Below are 15,227 nucleotides of genomic sequence, written 5' to 3' on the forward strand. Positions count from 1 at the left end.
GAATATATTTTATTTAACTACAAAGTTTGTTGAAAATATTGAGAAGGTTCCTCCAACTCAATCCCAAAATAACAATTATCAACCCAACAAATTAATTAAGTAAAGTGATGAGATCAAATCAATAATTCAAGTACCAGATACTCAATATGTCCATAACCGGGGACACGACTAGCCATGATTAGTTTACACACTCTGTAGAGGTTTGCACACTTTTTCCCACAAGAATCGATCTCCTCCGTTGAATTTCTCGCACTACATGGTGTTTGAGAAACGGATGACCGAGACACAATCTTTCCGGAGAGGTCCCCTTAACCGATAGATAGGCCGGTACACCTACAATCCCCTACATCTGTTAGCCCATCATGGAAAGGATTCCCACAACTTACTCAACTATGCCAGAGCCCATAATGGCTTGTGGCTGCACACGAAAGTTTCTAGCATGAATAATCTTATGATCCCTTTGAGCCTGGGTGGCATTCCATAGGATGAACACACGGGTACTCCGGGATACCCCAGGACAACGCTGGATTGCTCCAGGTGCCCGGACAACCACTGGGTGCTCCAGGGTGCCTCAACCAATCCACCCAGATGTGTATTAAAGTAGCCACCTTAAGTTTAACCATTAGTAGATAACAACTCTTACATCTGTCGTGGATCACTCAAACCAAACCACGTCTACGAGCATAGCATAGCAATATAAGCATAACGTAATAACTCCCAGGGTTTGATATAAGACAATAGGTTCTACCTCATCAACTACTTCCCAAAACCCAAAAGTTAATCAGATCCTAACCATGCAGTGTTTGAGGAATGAAGCTAATGCATAAAAACTGGGTAATAAAAGGGGTATGATCAAAGTGTTACTTGCCTTGCTGACAATCTCAAAACCCTAGTGACTCGTAGTAGAAAGCCTCGCACTGCGGAAACTCTATCGTGAACAAGCAATAACATACATAAGCACTCAATCATAAGATGCAAAGGTAAAACCCAACAGAAAATATCCAAACTGAAAGTTCAACTGAAGAGCTTCGATTTGCAAAAAGAATCAATCGAATCGGAGTTACAAAACTAAAACTACGATCAAAAGAAGTACGAATTCAAATCTGCTTGAAACCAAATTTTAATTTGTCAAAATCTTGTTCAAGTTGATTATCTGCAAAGAGGGGAACAAGACGAAGATTTTGGCGTTGGTTTCACTGGATTTGGACAAACGAGCAAAAGGTAGCGAGTGTTTGAAGATCAGGGACTAAACTGTGATAAAAATATTCACGGATAGGTCCCTGGCCGAAAAAAATATAAACAGAAAAAGAAAAATCTAACGAACGAACGTTCACTAACAGAACTAAACAAACGAATTTGTTCGTTAAAACGATCTAACCGAAGGACGCTCGCTATTTAACCTAATAAATAAAAAAACCGATCTAATCTAAACCCAAAAAAAACAAAAGAAAAACCTGGGAAAACCGAGCGGTTTTTACCGGTCAACCGCGGTGGCGAGGTCAATGGCGGCGCGGCGGGATCCGGCGGCATCTGCGGGGTGAGGCGGGGCTCCGGCTGGCTGCGGCAGCAGCAGCAGGCGGCGGCTAGCGGCGGCTGGCGAGGTGGAGGAGGCGGCGGGGTGGGCGGCTTATAAAGGAGGGGCCGGGGGGCTTGCTTGCGGGAGGGGCGACGGCGGAGTGGAGTTCGGCTCGAACTCCATGGCGGTGGCGACCGGGACTCCGAGCGGGAGGCAGCGGCGGCGCGGGCTGCTCGGCCTTCGGCCCAGTCGGGCGATGAAGATTTTTTTTGTTTTTTTATAAATTTCGCCCGAAAGAAAAGACCTAATAAAATATAAAAAATATTCTAAAAATACTAGAAATAATTTTCACCGTCCAAACCTAATATTTAGGACAAGATGAACATTTTTCTGGCCTAAAATGCAATTTTCAAAAATGCATATTTTTTCTAATTCAAATAAAATAGCAAATAAAATATTAATTTGATTTTCAAATGTCTTCTCCAATATTCCTTTCATTTGAAGAAGTCATTTTATCTCCTCTCATTTATTATTATTGGTGGAAATAATTGGAAAGAAAAATACTAAAATCAAATTGATCCTCTTTTCAAATTTGAGAAAAATCCAAATATGAAAATTTGTGAAATCTCCAACTCTCACCTTGGGTCCTTGAGTTGCTTAAGATTTCTAGGATCACAGCCAAAATGCAAAATAAAATATGATATGCATATGATGACCTATGTATAACATCCAAATTGAAAATTGGGATGTTACAAGACTCCGAAAAAGTTTTTCTTCTAGACTGGACAACGACCAAACTACGATCAATCAAGGGGGCTCCTATGGTCGGTCGAGGCTCTGATACCAACTTCTCACGCCCAATATGTGATCCTATCTGAGAGGAACTCGAGGGTCCCACCAAGGATAGAACCGCATATTGAAACGCTTTTGCAAGGTGGATATCATTACATCGTACCATTACGTAATAGTTGGGGATACATACAATGGGCATACAAATGCCACAAGAATACATCAAACATCATACAGAAGAGAGGCATCTGACTACGGATGAAGTCAAATGGAAAACAAGAACGACATCCACCCTGCCATCCCAGGCTGCCGACCAGAAACCTATCCCCTGAACGAAGAAGAAGCAGAGGAACTCGAAAATAAGCAAGCATCGATCTCACGTCATGATCATCGCATTACCTGTACCTGCAACTGTTGTTGTAGTAATCTGTGAGCCACGAGGACTCAGCAATCCCATTACCAAGGGTATCAAGACTAGCAAAGCTTAATGGGTAAGGAATGGATAAGTGGTGAGGTTGCAGCAAGCGATTAAGCATGTATGGTGGCTAACTTACGAGTACAAGAATAAGATGAGAAACTACGCAAACGGTCGCAAACTAGTAATGATCAAGAAGTGATCCTGAACTACTTACATTCAAACATAACACCACCGTGTTATCTTCTCGACTCACCCGAAAAGAGACAATCACGGTTACGCACGCGGTTGGTGTATTTTAATTCGAATCTGGTGTCAAGTTCTCTACAACCGAATATTAAAAATTCCCATCTGCCACATAACCGCGGGCACGACTCTCGAAAGTTTAAACCCTGCAGGGGTGTCCAAACTTAGCCCATGACAAGCTCACAATCCGCGGAGACAATCCTCCATCTCGGGACCCTCCGATCAGACTCGGAATCCCGGTGCACAAAACATTTGGATAATGGTAAAACAAGTCCAGCAAGACCTCCCGACGTGCCGACACCCTGATAGTAGCCGTGCGTATCTCATCTCAGGCCAGGATCGGATGAGTGAAGCGTACATGATCCAAATACCCCAAGTTGCCTAGGGGCGATCCTGCATGGTGCTCTAGTTTGGACCAACACTCATGAGGAGCACTAGCCCGGGGGGTTGATTAAGTCCTCGGGGTCCGGAAAGTCCCTATGCAAGTTTTTGTTGTTATTAGGCAAATGGTAAAACCAATGTTGGGCCTTGCCGGAAGAGTTTTATTTAAAGCAAACTGTCAAGAGGGACCCATAAACCCACATCATGTTAGGGACGCAAAATCAAGGAACATAACTGTTGCGGAACGTAGCATAAAATTTCAAAAAAAATCCTATGATCACGCAAGATCTATCTAGGAGATGCATAGCAACGAGATGGGGAGAGTCTGTCCACATACCCTCGTAGACCGAAAGCGGAAGCGTTATGTTAACGCAATTGATGTAGTCGAACGTCTTCACGATCCAACCGATCCAAGTACCGAACGTACGACACCTCCGTGTTCAGCACACGTTCAGCTCGATGACGTCCCTTGAACTCTTGATCTAGTAGAGGGTCGAGGGAGAGTTCTGTCAGCATGACGGCGTGGCGACGGTGTTGGTGATGTGATCCACGCAGGGCTTCGCCTAAGCACTACGACGCTATGACCGGAGGCGTAAACTGTGGAGGTGGGCACCGCACACGGCTAAGAGAAATCTTGGTGTGCCTTTGGGGTGCCCCCCGCCCCCGTATATAAAGGACAGGGGGGAGGAGGAGGCCGGCCCAAGGGGGGCGCACCAAGAGGGGAAAAGGGGAAAGGAGGGAGAAGGAGAAGGAAAAAGGGGGGTCGCGCCCCCTCCCCTTGTCCAATTCGGATTGGGCAGGGGGCGCCACCTCCCGTGGCCTGCCTCCTCTCCTCCACTATGGCCCATTAGGCCCATTAACTTTCCCGAGGGGTTCCGGTAGCCTCCCGGTACTCCGAAAAATCCCCGAACCTTATCGGAACCATTCCGGTGTCCGTATATAACCTTCCAATATATCAATCTTTACCTCTCGACCATTTCGAGACTCCTCTTCATGTCTGTGATCTCATCCGGGACTCCGAACAAACTTCAATCACCAAAACACATAACTCATAATACAAATCGTCATCGAACGTTAAGCGTGCGGACCCTACGGGTTCGAGAACTATGTAGACATGATCGAGACACATCTCCGGTCAATAACCAATAGCGGAACCTGGATGCTCATATTGGCTCCTACATATTCTACGAAGATCTTTATCAGTCAAACTGCATAACAAAATACGTTGTTCCCTTTGTCATCAGTATGTTACTTGCCCGAGATTCGATCGTCGGTATCGTTATACCTAGTTCAATCTCGTTACCGGCAAGTCTCTTTACTCATTCTGTAATGCATCATCCCGCAACTAACTCATTAGTCACATTGCTTGCAAGGCTTATAGTGATGTGCATTACCGAGAGGGTCCAGACATACCTCTCCGATACACAGAGTGACAAATCCTAATCTTGATCTATGCCAACCCAACAAACACCTTCGGAGACACCTGTAGAGCATCTTTATAATCACCCAGTTATGTTGTGACGTTTGATAGCACACAAAGTGTTCCTCCGCTATTCGGGAGTTGCATAATCTCATAGTCAGAGGAACATGTATAAGTCATGAAGAAAGCAATAGCAATAAAACTAAACGATCATTATGCTAAGCTAATGGATGGGTCTTGTCCATCACATCATTCTCTAATGATGTGATCCCGTTCATCAAATGACAACACATGTCTATGGTCAGGAAACATAACCATCTTTGATCAACGAGCTAGTCAAGTAGAGGCATACTAGGGACACTCTGTTTGTCTATGTATTCACACCTGTACTAAGTTTCCGGTTAATACAATTCTAGCATGAATGATAAACATTTATCATGAAATAAGGAAATATAAATAACAACTTAATTATTGCCTTAGGGCATATGTCCTTCAGCCTCCCACTTGCACTAGTGTCAATAATCTAGATTACATAGTAATGATTATAACACCCATGGAGTCTTGGTGCTAATCATGTTTTGCTTGTGGAAGAGTCTTAGTCAACGGGTCAGCAACATTCAGATCCGTATGTATTTTGCAAATCTCTATGTCTCCCTCCTTGACTAGATCGCGGATGGAATTGAAGCGTCTCTTGATGTGTTAGGTTCTCTTGTGAAATCTGGATTCCTTCGCCAAGGCAATTTCTCTAGTATTGTCACAAAATATTTTCATTGGACCCAATGCACTAGGTATTACATCTATATCAGATATGAACTCCTTCATCCAGACTCCTTCATTTGCTGCTTCCGAAGGAGCTATGTACTCCGCTTCACACGTAGATCCCGCCACGACGCTCTGCTTGGAACTGCACCAACTTACAGCTCCACCATTCAATATAAATACATATCCGGTTTGTGACTTAGAGTCATCCGGATCAGAGTCAAAGCTTGCATCGACGTAACCATTTACGACAAGCTCTTTGTCACCTCCGTAAACGAGAAACATATCCTTAGTCATTTTCAGGTATTTCAGGATGTTCTTGACCGCTGTCCAGTGATCCACTCCTGGATTACTTTGGTACCTCCCCGCTATACTTATAGCAAGGCACACATTAGGTCTGGTACACAGTATTGCATACATGATAGAACCTATGGCTGAGGCATAGGGAATGACCTTCATTTTCTTTCTATCTTCTGCAGTGGTCGGGCATTGAGTCTAACTCAACTTCACACCTTGTAATACAGGCAAGAACCCTTTCTTTGACTGATCCATTTCAAAATCTTATCAAGGTATGTGTTTGTGAAAGTCCAATTAAGCGTCTTGATCTATCTCTATAGATCTTGATGCCCAATATATAAGCAGCTTCACCGAGGTCTTTCATTGAAAAATTCTTATTCAAGTATCCTTTTATGCTATCCAGAAATTTTGTATCATTTCCAATCAACAATATGTCATCCACATATAATATTAGAAATGCTACAGAGCTCCCACTCACTTTCATGTAAATATAGGCTTCTCCAAAAGTCTGTATAAAAAGATATGCTTTGATCACACTATCAAAGCGTATATTCCAACTCCGAGAGGCTTGCACCAGTCCATAAATGGATCGCTGGAGCTTGCACACTTTGTTAGCACCTTTAGGATCGAAAAAACCTTTTGGTTGCATCATATACAACTCTTCTTTAAGATATCCACTAAGAACGTAGTTTTGATATCCATTTGCCAGATTTCATAATCATAAAATGCGGCAATTGCTAACATGATTCGGACAGACTTAAGCATCGCTATGGGTGAGAAGCTCTCATCGTAGTCAACTCCTTGAACTTGTCGAAAACCTTTCGCAACAAGTCGAGCTTTGTAGACAGTAACATTACCATCAGCGTCAGTCTTCTTCTTGAAGATCCATTTATTCTCTATGGCTTGCCGATTATCGGGCAAGTCAACCAAAGTCCATACTTTGTTCTCATACATGGATCCCATCTCGGATTTCATGGCCCCAAGCCATTTTGCAGAATCTGGGCTCATCATCGCTTCCTCATAGTTCGTAGGTTAATCATGGTCTAGTAGCATGACTTCCAGAACAGGATTACCATACCACTCTGGTGCGGAACGTACTCTGGTTGACCTACGAGGTTCGGTAGTAACTTAATCCGAAGTTTCATGATCATCATCATTAACTTCCTCACTAATTGGTGTAGGCATCACTGGAACTGATTTCCGTGATGAGCTACTTTCCAATTCGGGAGAAGGTACAATTACCTCATCAAGTTCTACTTTCCTCCCACTCACTTCTTTTGAGAGAAACTCCTTCTCTAGAAAGGATCCATTCTTAGCAACGAATATCTTGCCTTCGGATCTGTGATAGAAGGTGTACCCAACAGTCTCTTTTGGGTATCCTAAGAAGATGCATTTCTCTGATTTGGGTTCGAGCTTATCAGGTTGAAGTTTTTTCACATAAGCATCGCAAGCCCAAACTTTCAGAAACGACAGCTTAGGTTTCTTGCTAAACCATAGTTCATATGGTGTCATCTCAACGGATTTAGATGGAGCCCTATTTAACGTGAATGCAGCCGTCTCTAAAGCATAACCCCAAAATGACAGTAGTAAATCAGTAAGAGACATCATAGATCGCACCATATATGATAAAATACGGTTACGACGTTCGGACACACCATTATGCTGTGGTGTTCCAGGTGGCGTGAGTTGCGAAACTATTCCACATTGTTTCAAATGAAGACCAAACTCATAACTCAAATATTCACCTCCACGATCACATCGTAGAAACTTTATTTTCTAGTTACGATGATTTTCCACTGCACTCTGAAATTCTTTGAACTTTTCAAATGTTTGAGACTTATGTTTCATCAAGTAGATATACCCATATATGCTCAAATCATTTGTGAAGGTTAGAAAATAACGATACCCGCCGCGAGTCTCAATACTCATCGGACCGCATACATCAGTATGTAATATTTCCAATAAGTCAGTTGCTCGCTCCATTGTTCCGGAGAACGGAGTCTTAGTCATCTTGCCCAAGAGGCATGGTTCGCAAGCATCAAGTGATTCATAATCAAGTGATTCCAAAAGCCCATCAGCATGGAGTTTCTTCATGCGCTTTACACCAATATGACCTAAACGGCAGTGCCACAAATAAGTTGCACTATCATTATTAACTTTGCATCTTTTGGCTTCAATATTATGAATATGTGTATCACTACAATCGAGATCCAATAAAAATAGACCACTCATCAAGGGTGCATGACCATAAAAGATACTACTCATATAAATAGAACAACCATTATTCTCTGATTTAAATGAATAACCGTCTCGCATCAAACAAGATCCAGATATAATGTTCATGCTCAATGCTGGCACCAAATAACAATTATTCAGGTCTAAAACTAATCCTGACGGTAGATGTAGAGGTAGTGTGCCGACGGCGATCACATCGACTTTGGAACCATTTCCCACGCGCATCGTCACCTCGTCCTTAGCCAATCTTCGTTCAATCCGTAGCCCCTATTTCGAGTTGCAAATATGAGCAATAGAACCAGTATCAAATACCCCGGTGCTACTACGAGCATCAGTAAGGTACACCTCAATAACATGTATATCAAATATACCTTTCACTTTGTCATCCTTCTTATCCGCCAAATACTTGGGGCAGTTCCGTTTCCAGTGACCAGTCCCTTTGCTGTAGAAGCACTCAGTTTCAGGCTTAGGTCTAAACTTGGGCTTCTTCCCGGGAGCAGCAACTTGCTTGCTATTCTTCTTGAAGTTCCCCTTCATCCCTTTGCCTTTTTTCTTGAAACTAGTGGTCTTGTTAACCATCAACACTTGATGCTCCTTCTTGATTTCTACCTCCGCAGCCTTTAGCATCGCGAAGAGCTCGGGAATTGTCTTTTCCATGCCTTGCATATTATAGTTCATCATGAAGCCTTTATAGCTTGGTGGCAGTGATTGAAGAACTCTGTCAATGACACTATCATCAGGAAGATTAACTCCCAGCTGAGTCAAGTGGTCATGGTACCCAGACATTCTGAGTATGTGTTCACTGACAGAACTATTCTCCTCCATCTTGCAGCTACAGAACTTGTTGGAGACTTCATATCTCTCAACTCGGGCATTTGCTTGAAATATTAACTTCAACTCCTGGAACATCTCATATGCTCCATGACGTTCTAAACATCTTTGAAGTCCCGATTCTAAGCCGTAAAGCATGGCACACTGAACTATCGAGTAGTCATCAGCTTTGCTCTGCCAGACATTCATAACGTCCGGAGTTGCTCTTGCAGCGGGTCTTGCACCTAGCGGTGCTTCTAGGACGTAATTCTCCCGTGTAGCAATGAGGATAATCCTCAAGTTACGGACCCAGTCTGTGTAATTGCTACCATCATCTTTCAACTTAGCTTTCTCTAGGAACGCAGTAAAATTCAAGGGAACGGTAGCACGGGCCATTGATCTACAACAACATAGACATGCAAAAAACTATCAGGTACTAAGTTCATGATAAATTAAAGTTCAATTAATCATATTACTAAAGAACTCCCACTTGGATAGACATCCCTCTAGTCATCTAAATGATCACGTGATCCATATCAACTAAACCATGTCCGATCATCACGTGAGATGGAGTAGTTTTCAGTGGTGAACATCTCTATGTTGATCATATCTACTATATGATTCACGTTCGACCTTTTGGTCTCAGTGTTTCGAGGCCATATCTGCATATGCTAGGCTCGTCAAGTTTAACCCGAGTATTCTGCATGTGCAAAACTGGCTTGCACCCGTTGTATGTGAACGTAGAGCTTATCACACCCGATCATCACGTGGTGTCTCGGCACGACGAACTGTAGCAATGATGCATACTCAGGGAACACTTATACCTTGAAATTATAGTGAGGGATCATCTTATAATGCTACCGCCAAACTAAGCAAAATAAGATGCATAAAAGATAAACATCACATGCAATCAAAATATGTGACATGATATGGCCATCATCATCTTGTGCCTTTGATCTCTATCTCCAAAGCACCGTCATGATCTCCATCGTCACCGGCTTGACACCTTGATCTCAATCGTAGCATCATTGTCGTCTCGCCAACTATTGCTTCTACGACTATCGCTACCGCTTAGTGATAAAGTAAAGCAATTACATGGCGATTGCATTTCATACAATAAAGCGACAACCATAAGGCTCCTACCAGTTGCCGATAACTTCTACAAAACATGATCATCTCATACAATACCTTATATCACATCATGTCTTGATCATATCACATCACAACATGCCCTGCAAAAACAAGTTAGACGTTCTCTACTTTGTTGTTGCTAGTTTTACGTGGCTGCTACGGGCTTCTAGCAAGAACCGTTCTTACCTATGCATCAAAACCACAATGATTTTTCGTCAAGTGTGCTGTTTTAACCTTCACAAGAACCGGCCATAGTCAAACTTGATTCAACTAAAGTTGGAGAAACAGACACTTGCCAGCCACCTTTGTGCGAAGCACGTCGGTAGAACCAGTCTCATGAACGCAGTCATGTAATGTCGGTCCGGGCCGCTTCATCCAACAATACCGCCGAATCAAAGTAAGACATTGGTGGTAAGCAGTATGGCTATTATCACCCACAACTCTTTGTGTTCTACTCGTGCATATCATCTACGCATAGAACTGGCTCGGATGCCACTATTGGGGAACGTAGCATGCAATTTCAAAAAAAATCCTACGATCACGCAAGATCTATCTAGGAAATGCATAGCAACGAGAGGGGGAGAGTGTGTCCATGTACCCTCGTAGACCGAAAGCGGAAGTGTTTGACAATGCGGTTGATGTAGCCGAATTTCTTCTCATTCCGACCGATCAAGCACCGAATGTACGACACCTTCGAGTTCTATACACGTTCACCTCGATGACATCCCTCGAACTCTTGATCCAGCAAAGTGTCGAGGGAGAGTTCCGTCAGCACGACGGAGTGGCGATGGTGTTGGTGATGTGATCCGCACAGGGCTTCGCCTAAGCACTACAACGCTATGACCGGAGGCGTAAACTACGGAGGGGGGCACCGCACACGGCTAAGAGAAATCTTGGTGTGCCTTTGGGGTGCTCCCCGCCCCCGTATATAAAGGAGGGGCGGAGGAGGAGGCCGGCCGAAGGGGGGCGCCAAGAGGGGGGAGTCCTACTAGGACTCCGTTCCTAGTAGGATTCGGCCCCCCTTTCCTTCCAACGGAGAGGGGAAAATGGGAAAGGAGGGAGAAGGAGAACGAAAAAGGGGGGCCGCGCCCCCTCCCCTTATCCAATTCGGATTGGGCAAGGGGGGGGCACCTCCCGTGGCCTGCCTATTAGGCCCATTAACTTTCCCGGGGGGTTTCGGTAGCCTCCCAGTACTCCAAAAAATCCACAAACCTTATCAGAACCATTCCGGTGTCCGTATATAACCTTCCAATATATCAAACTTTACCTCTCGACCATTTAGAGACTCGTCGTCATGTCCGTGATCTCATCCGGGACTCGGAACAAACTTCGGTCACCAAAACACATAACTCATAATACAAATCGTCATCGAACGTTAAGCGTGCGGACCCTACGGGTTCGAGAACTATGTAGACATGACTGTGACACATCTCCGGTCAATAACCAATAGCGGAACCTGGATGCTCATATTGGCTCCTACATATTCTACGAAGATCTTTATCGGTCAAACCGCATAACAACATACGTTGTTGCCTTTGTCATCGGTATGTTACTTGCCCGAGATTCGATCGTTGGTATCATCATACCTAGTTCAATCTCGTTATAGGCAAGTCTCTTTACTCGTTCCGTAATGCATCATCCCACAACTAACTCATTAGTCACATTGCTTGCAAGGCTTATAGTGATGTGCATTACCGAGAGGGGCCAGAGATACCTCTCCGATACACGGAGTGACAAATCCTAATCTTGATCTATGCCAACACAACAAACACCTTCTGAGACACCCGTAGAGCATCTTTATAATCACCCAGTTACGTTGTGACGTTTGATAGCACACAAAGTGTTCCTCCGGTATTCGGGAGTTGCATAATCTCATAGTCAGAGAAACATGTATAAGTCATGAAGAAAGCAATAGCAATAAAACTAAACGATCATTATGCTAAGCTAACGGATGGGTCTTGTCCATCACATCATTCTCTAATGATGTGATCCCGTTCATCAAATGACAACACATGTCTATGGTCAGGAAACATAACCATCTTTGATCAACGAGCTAGTCAAGTAGAGGCATACTAGGGACACTCTGTTTGTCTATGTATTCACACATGTACTAAGTTTCCGGTTAATATAATTCTAGCATGAATAATAAACATTTATCATGAAATAAGGAAATATAAATAACAACTTTATTATTACCTCTAGGGCATATTTCCTTCAATACCACCGGTATGACGGAAACTAAGGCGGCAAGAGTGGAACAAAACACCAGGCAAAAGGCCGAGCCTTCCACCCTTTACCAAGTATATATGTGCATTAATTAAATAAGAGATATTGTGATATCCCATGATATCCATGTCCCAACATAGTTTAACTTGGCGCACTTTATTTTACTTTTTAACAACAATAAAATATGGTTTAGGGCAGAACAGTACCAAATTGCTAAATGTGCATATGGGGATTTACCGGAATTGTTGTTTGTTGTTTCCAGCCTCACTTAAACTTGCCTTTATAGTTGGTTTACTTATGCCTCACCTCTTGCCATGTTTAACAACATTTAATATTGTTGAGTAGCTTTAACAAGAGCGAACTAAATAATTAAATGTGGCGTTTCTTCAATATGCAACTCGTTGCATATTGAGCTCCACTTAATTTGTAGTATTGTTTGTTGCACTTTGTCATGCCATGCCATGAATCATGAAACCGGACATGCATCATACTTGATTGTGCATTATGCCATGTTTATGTGTTGTGTGTTTACCATGTTGTTTGCTTCTTTCCGGTGTTGCTTCTTCTTGATAGTTCCGGTAACGTTGCGATTGTGAGGATTCGTTCGACTATGTCGGATCGTCTTCTTCATGGATTCGATCTTCTTTCTAGCGGGATTTCAGGCAAGATGACCGTCACCTTGGATCTCACTACTATCTTTGCTATGCTGGTTGTCTCGATGCTATCGCTATGTCGCGCTACCTACCACTTGTTTATCTAGCCTCCCAAATTGCCATGATAGCCTCTAACCTTTTCACCCTTCCTAGCAAACCGTCGTTTGGCTATGTTACCGCTTTGCTCAGCCCCTCTTATAGTGTTGCTAGTTGCAGGTGCAGTTGCAGTTTGTTCCATGTTGGGACATGGATATCATGGGATATCACAATATCTCTTATTTATTTAATGCACATATATACTTGGTAAAGGGTGGAAGGCTCGGCCTTATGCCTGGTGTTTTGTTCCACTCTTGCCGCCCTAGTTTCCGTCATACCGGTGTTATGTTCCTTGATTTTGCGTCCCTAACACGGTGAGGGGTATGGGGCCCTCTTGATAGTTCGCTTTGAATAAAACTCTTGCAGCAAGGCCCAACATTGGTTTTTAACATTTGCCATAATAATACTTGAACTAAATAATTAATTGGCACAGGGCGTCATGAACCCGAGGATTTTCTACATAGCAGGGGGGCCAGTGCTGATGGTGTTGGTCCCAACTAGGTAGACTGCGGGGCCACCTCGGGGAAACTTGAGGGCTGGTTTTACTCGTAGGATGTCCCATCCGGACGTTGCCTGAGACGAGATACGCGCGGCTACTATCAGGGTCTCGGCACGTCGGGAGGTCTTGCTGGACTTGTTTTCCCATTGTCAAAATGTCTTGTGCACCGGGATTCCGAGTCTGATCGGAGGGTCCCGCGATGGAGGATTGTCTCCGCGGACCGTGAGCTTGTCATGGGCTAAGTTGGGACACCCCTGCAGGGTTTAAACTTTCGAGAGCCGTGCCCGCGGTTATGTGGCAGATGGGAATTTGTTAATATCCGGTTGTAGCGAACTTGAAGTAAGTCCAATTAAAATACACCAACCCCGTGTGTAACCGTGATTGTCTCTTTTCGGGGAAGTTCGAGAGGAGAACACGATTGGGTTATGTTTGATCGTAAGTAGTCCAGGATCACTTATTGAACGTTACTAGTTTGCGACTGTTTGCGTAGTTTCTCATCTTATTCTGGTATTCGTAAGTTAGCCACCATGCAATGCTTAGTCGCTTGCTGCAACCTCACCACTTATCCTTTCCATACCCATTAAGCTTTGCTAGTCTTGATACCCATGGTAGTGGGATTGCTGAGTCCTCGTGGCTCACAGATTACTACACCAACAGTTGCAGGTACAGGTAATGTGATGATCATGACGTGAGAGCGATGTTTTGCTTGTCTTGGAGTTCTTCTTCTTCGTCGATCTTAGGTTAGGTTCCTAGTCGGCAGCCTGGGCTAGCAGGGTGGATGTCGTTTGAGTTTCTGTTTGTGTTTCATCCGTAGTCGGATGTTATTCTCATTTATGATGTATTGATGTATTCTTGTGGCATTTGTATGCCTCATATGTATCCCCATCTATTATGTAATGGTTTGATGTAATGATATCCACGTTGCAAAAGCGTGTCAATATGCGGTTCTATCCTTGGTGGGACCTTTGAGTCTCTTTAGGATAGAGTCGCATATTGGGCATTACAAGTGGGTGATATTTAAACCACTTCTCTTTTGGGAGTTCAACATGAGTAGTAAATGATTCACAAAAGGAGGCTACTATCTCAGAGTCAAGTCCATATTTAGTGTTAAACTTTTGAAAAGCATCAGTATCCATAAAAGATTTAACACAATCAAACTTAAGCTTAATAGCTGACTCTTTACCTTCGTCGAGTTCCCAATCTTCAGAGTTGCATTTAATTCTTTCCAAAAGATCCCACCGGAATTCAATAGTTTTTCTTCATAAAAGAACCAGCACAAGAAGTATCCAGCATGGTTTGATCATTACGAGAAAGCCGAGCATAAAAGTTCTGAATAATAATTTCTCTTGAGAGCTCATGATTGGGGCATGAATATAACATTGACTTAAGCCTCCCCCAAGCTAGAGCGATACTTTCTCCTTCACGAGGCCAAAAATTATATATATAATTCCGATCACGATGAACTAGATGCATAGATAATTTTTTTGGTGGAACTCCAATTTTAAACGAGTCCAATTCCATGATCCAATATCATCGCATAACCTATACCATGCCAATGCTTTTCCCTTGAAGGAAACGGAAAACCTTTTTCATCAGCTCATCTCTGGGTAAACCTGCAAGCTTAAACAATCCACAAATTTGTTCCACATATATCAAGTGCATATCAGGATGTTCGGTTCCATCTCCTGCATAAGGATTAGCTAGCAGTTGTTCTATCATACCTGAAGGAATTTCATATTCAATATTTTCAGTAG

Source organism: Triticum aestivum, chromosome 1D (genome assembly GCF_018294505.1).
Source record: "Triticum aestivum cultivar Chinese Spring chromosome 1D, IWGSC CS RefSeq v2.1, whole genome shotgun sequence".
NCBI classification, from domain to species: domain Eukaryota; kingdom Viridiplantae; phylum Streptophyta; class Magnoliopsida; order Poales; family Poaceae; genus Triticum; species Triticum aestivum.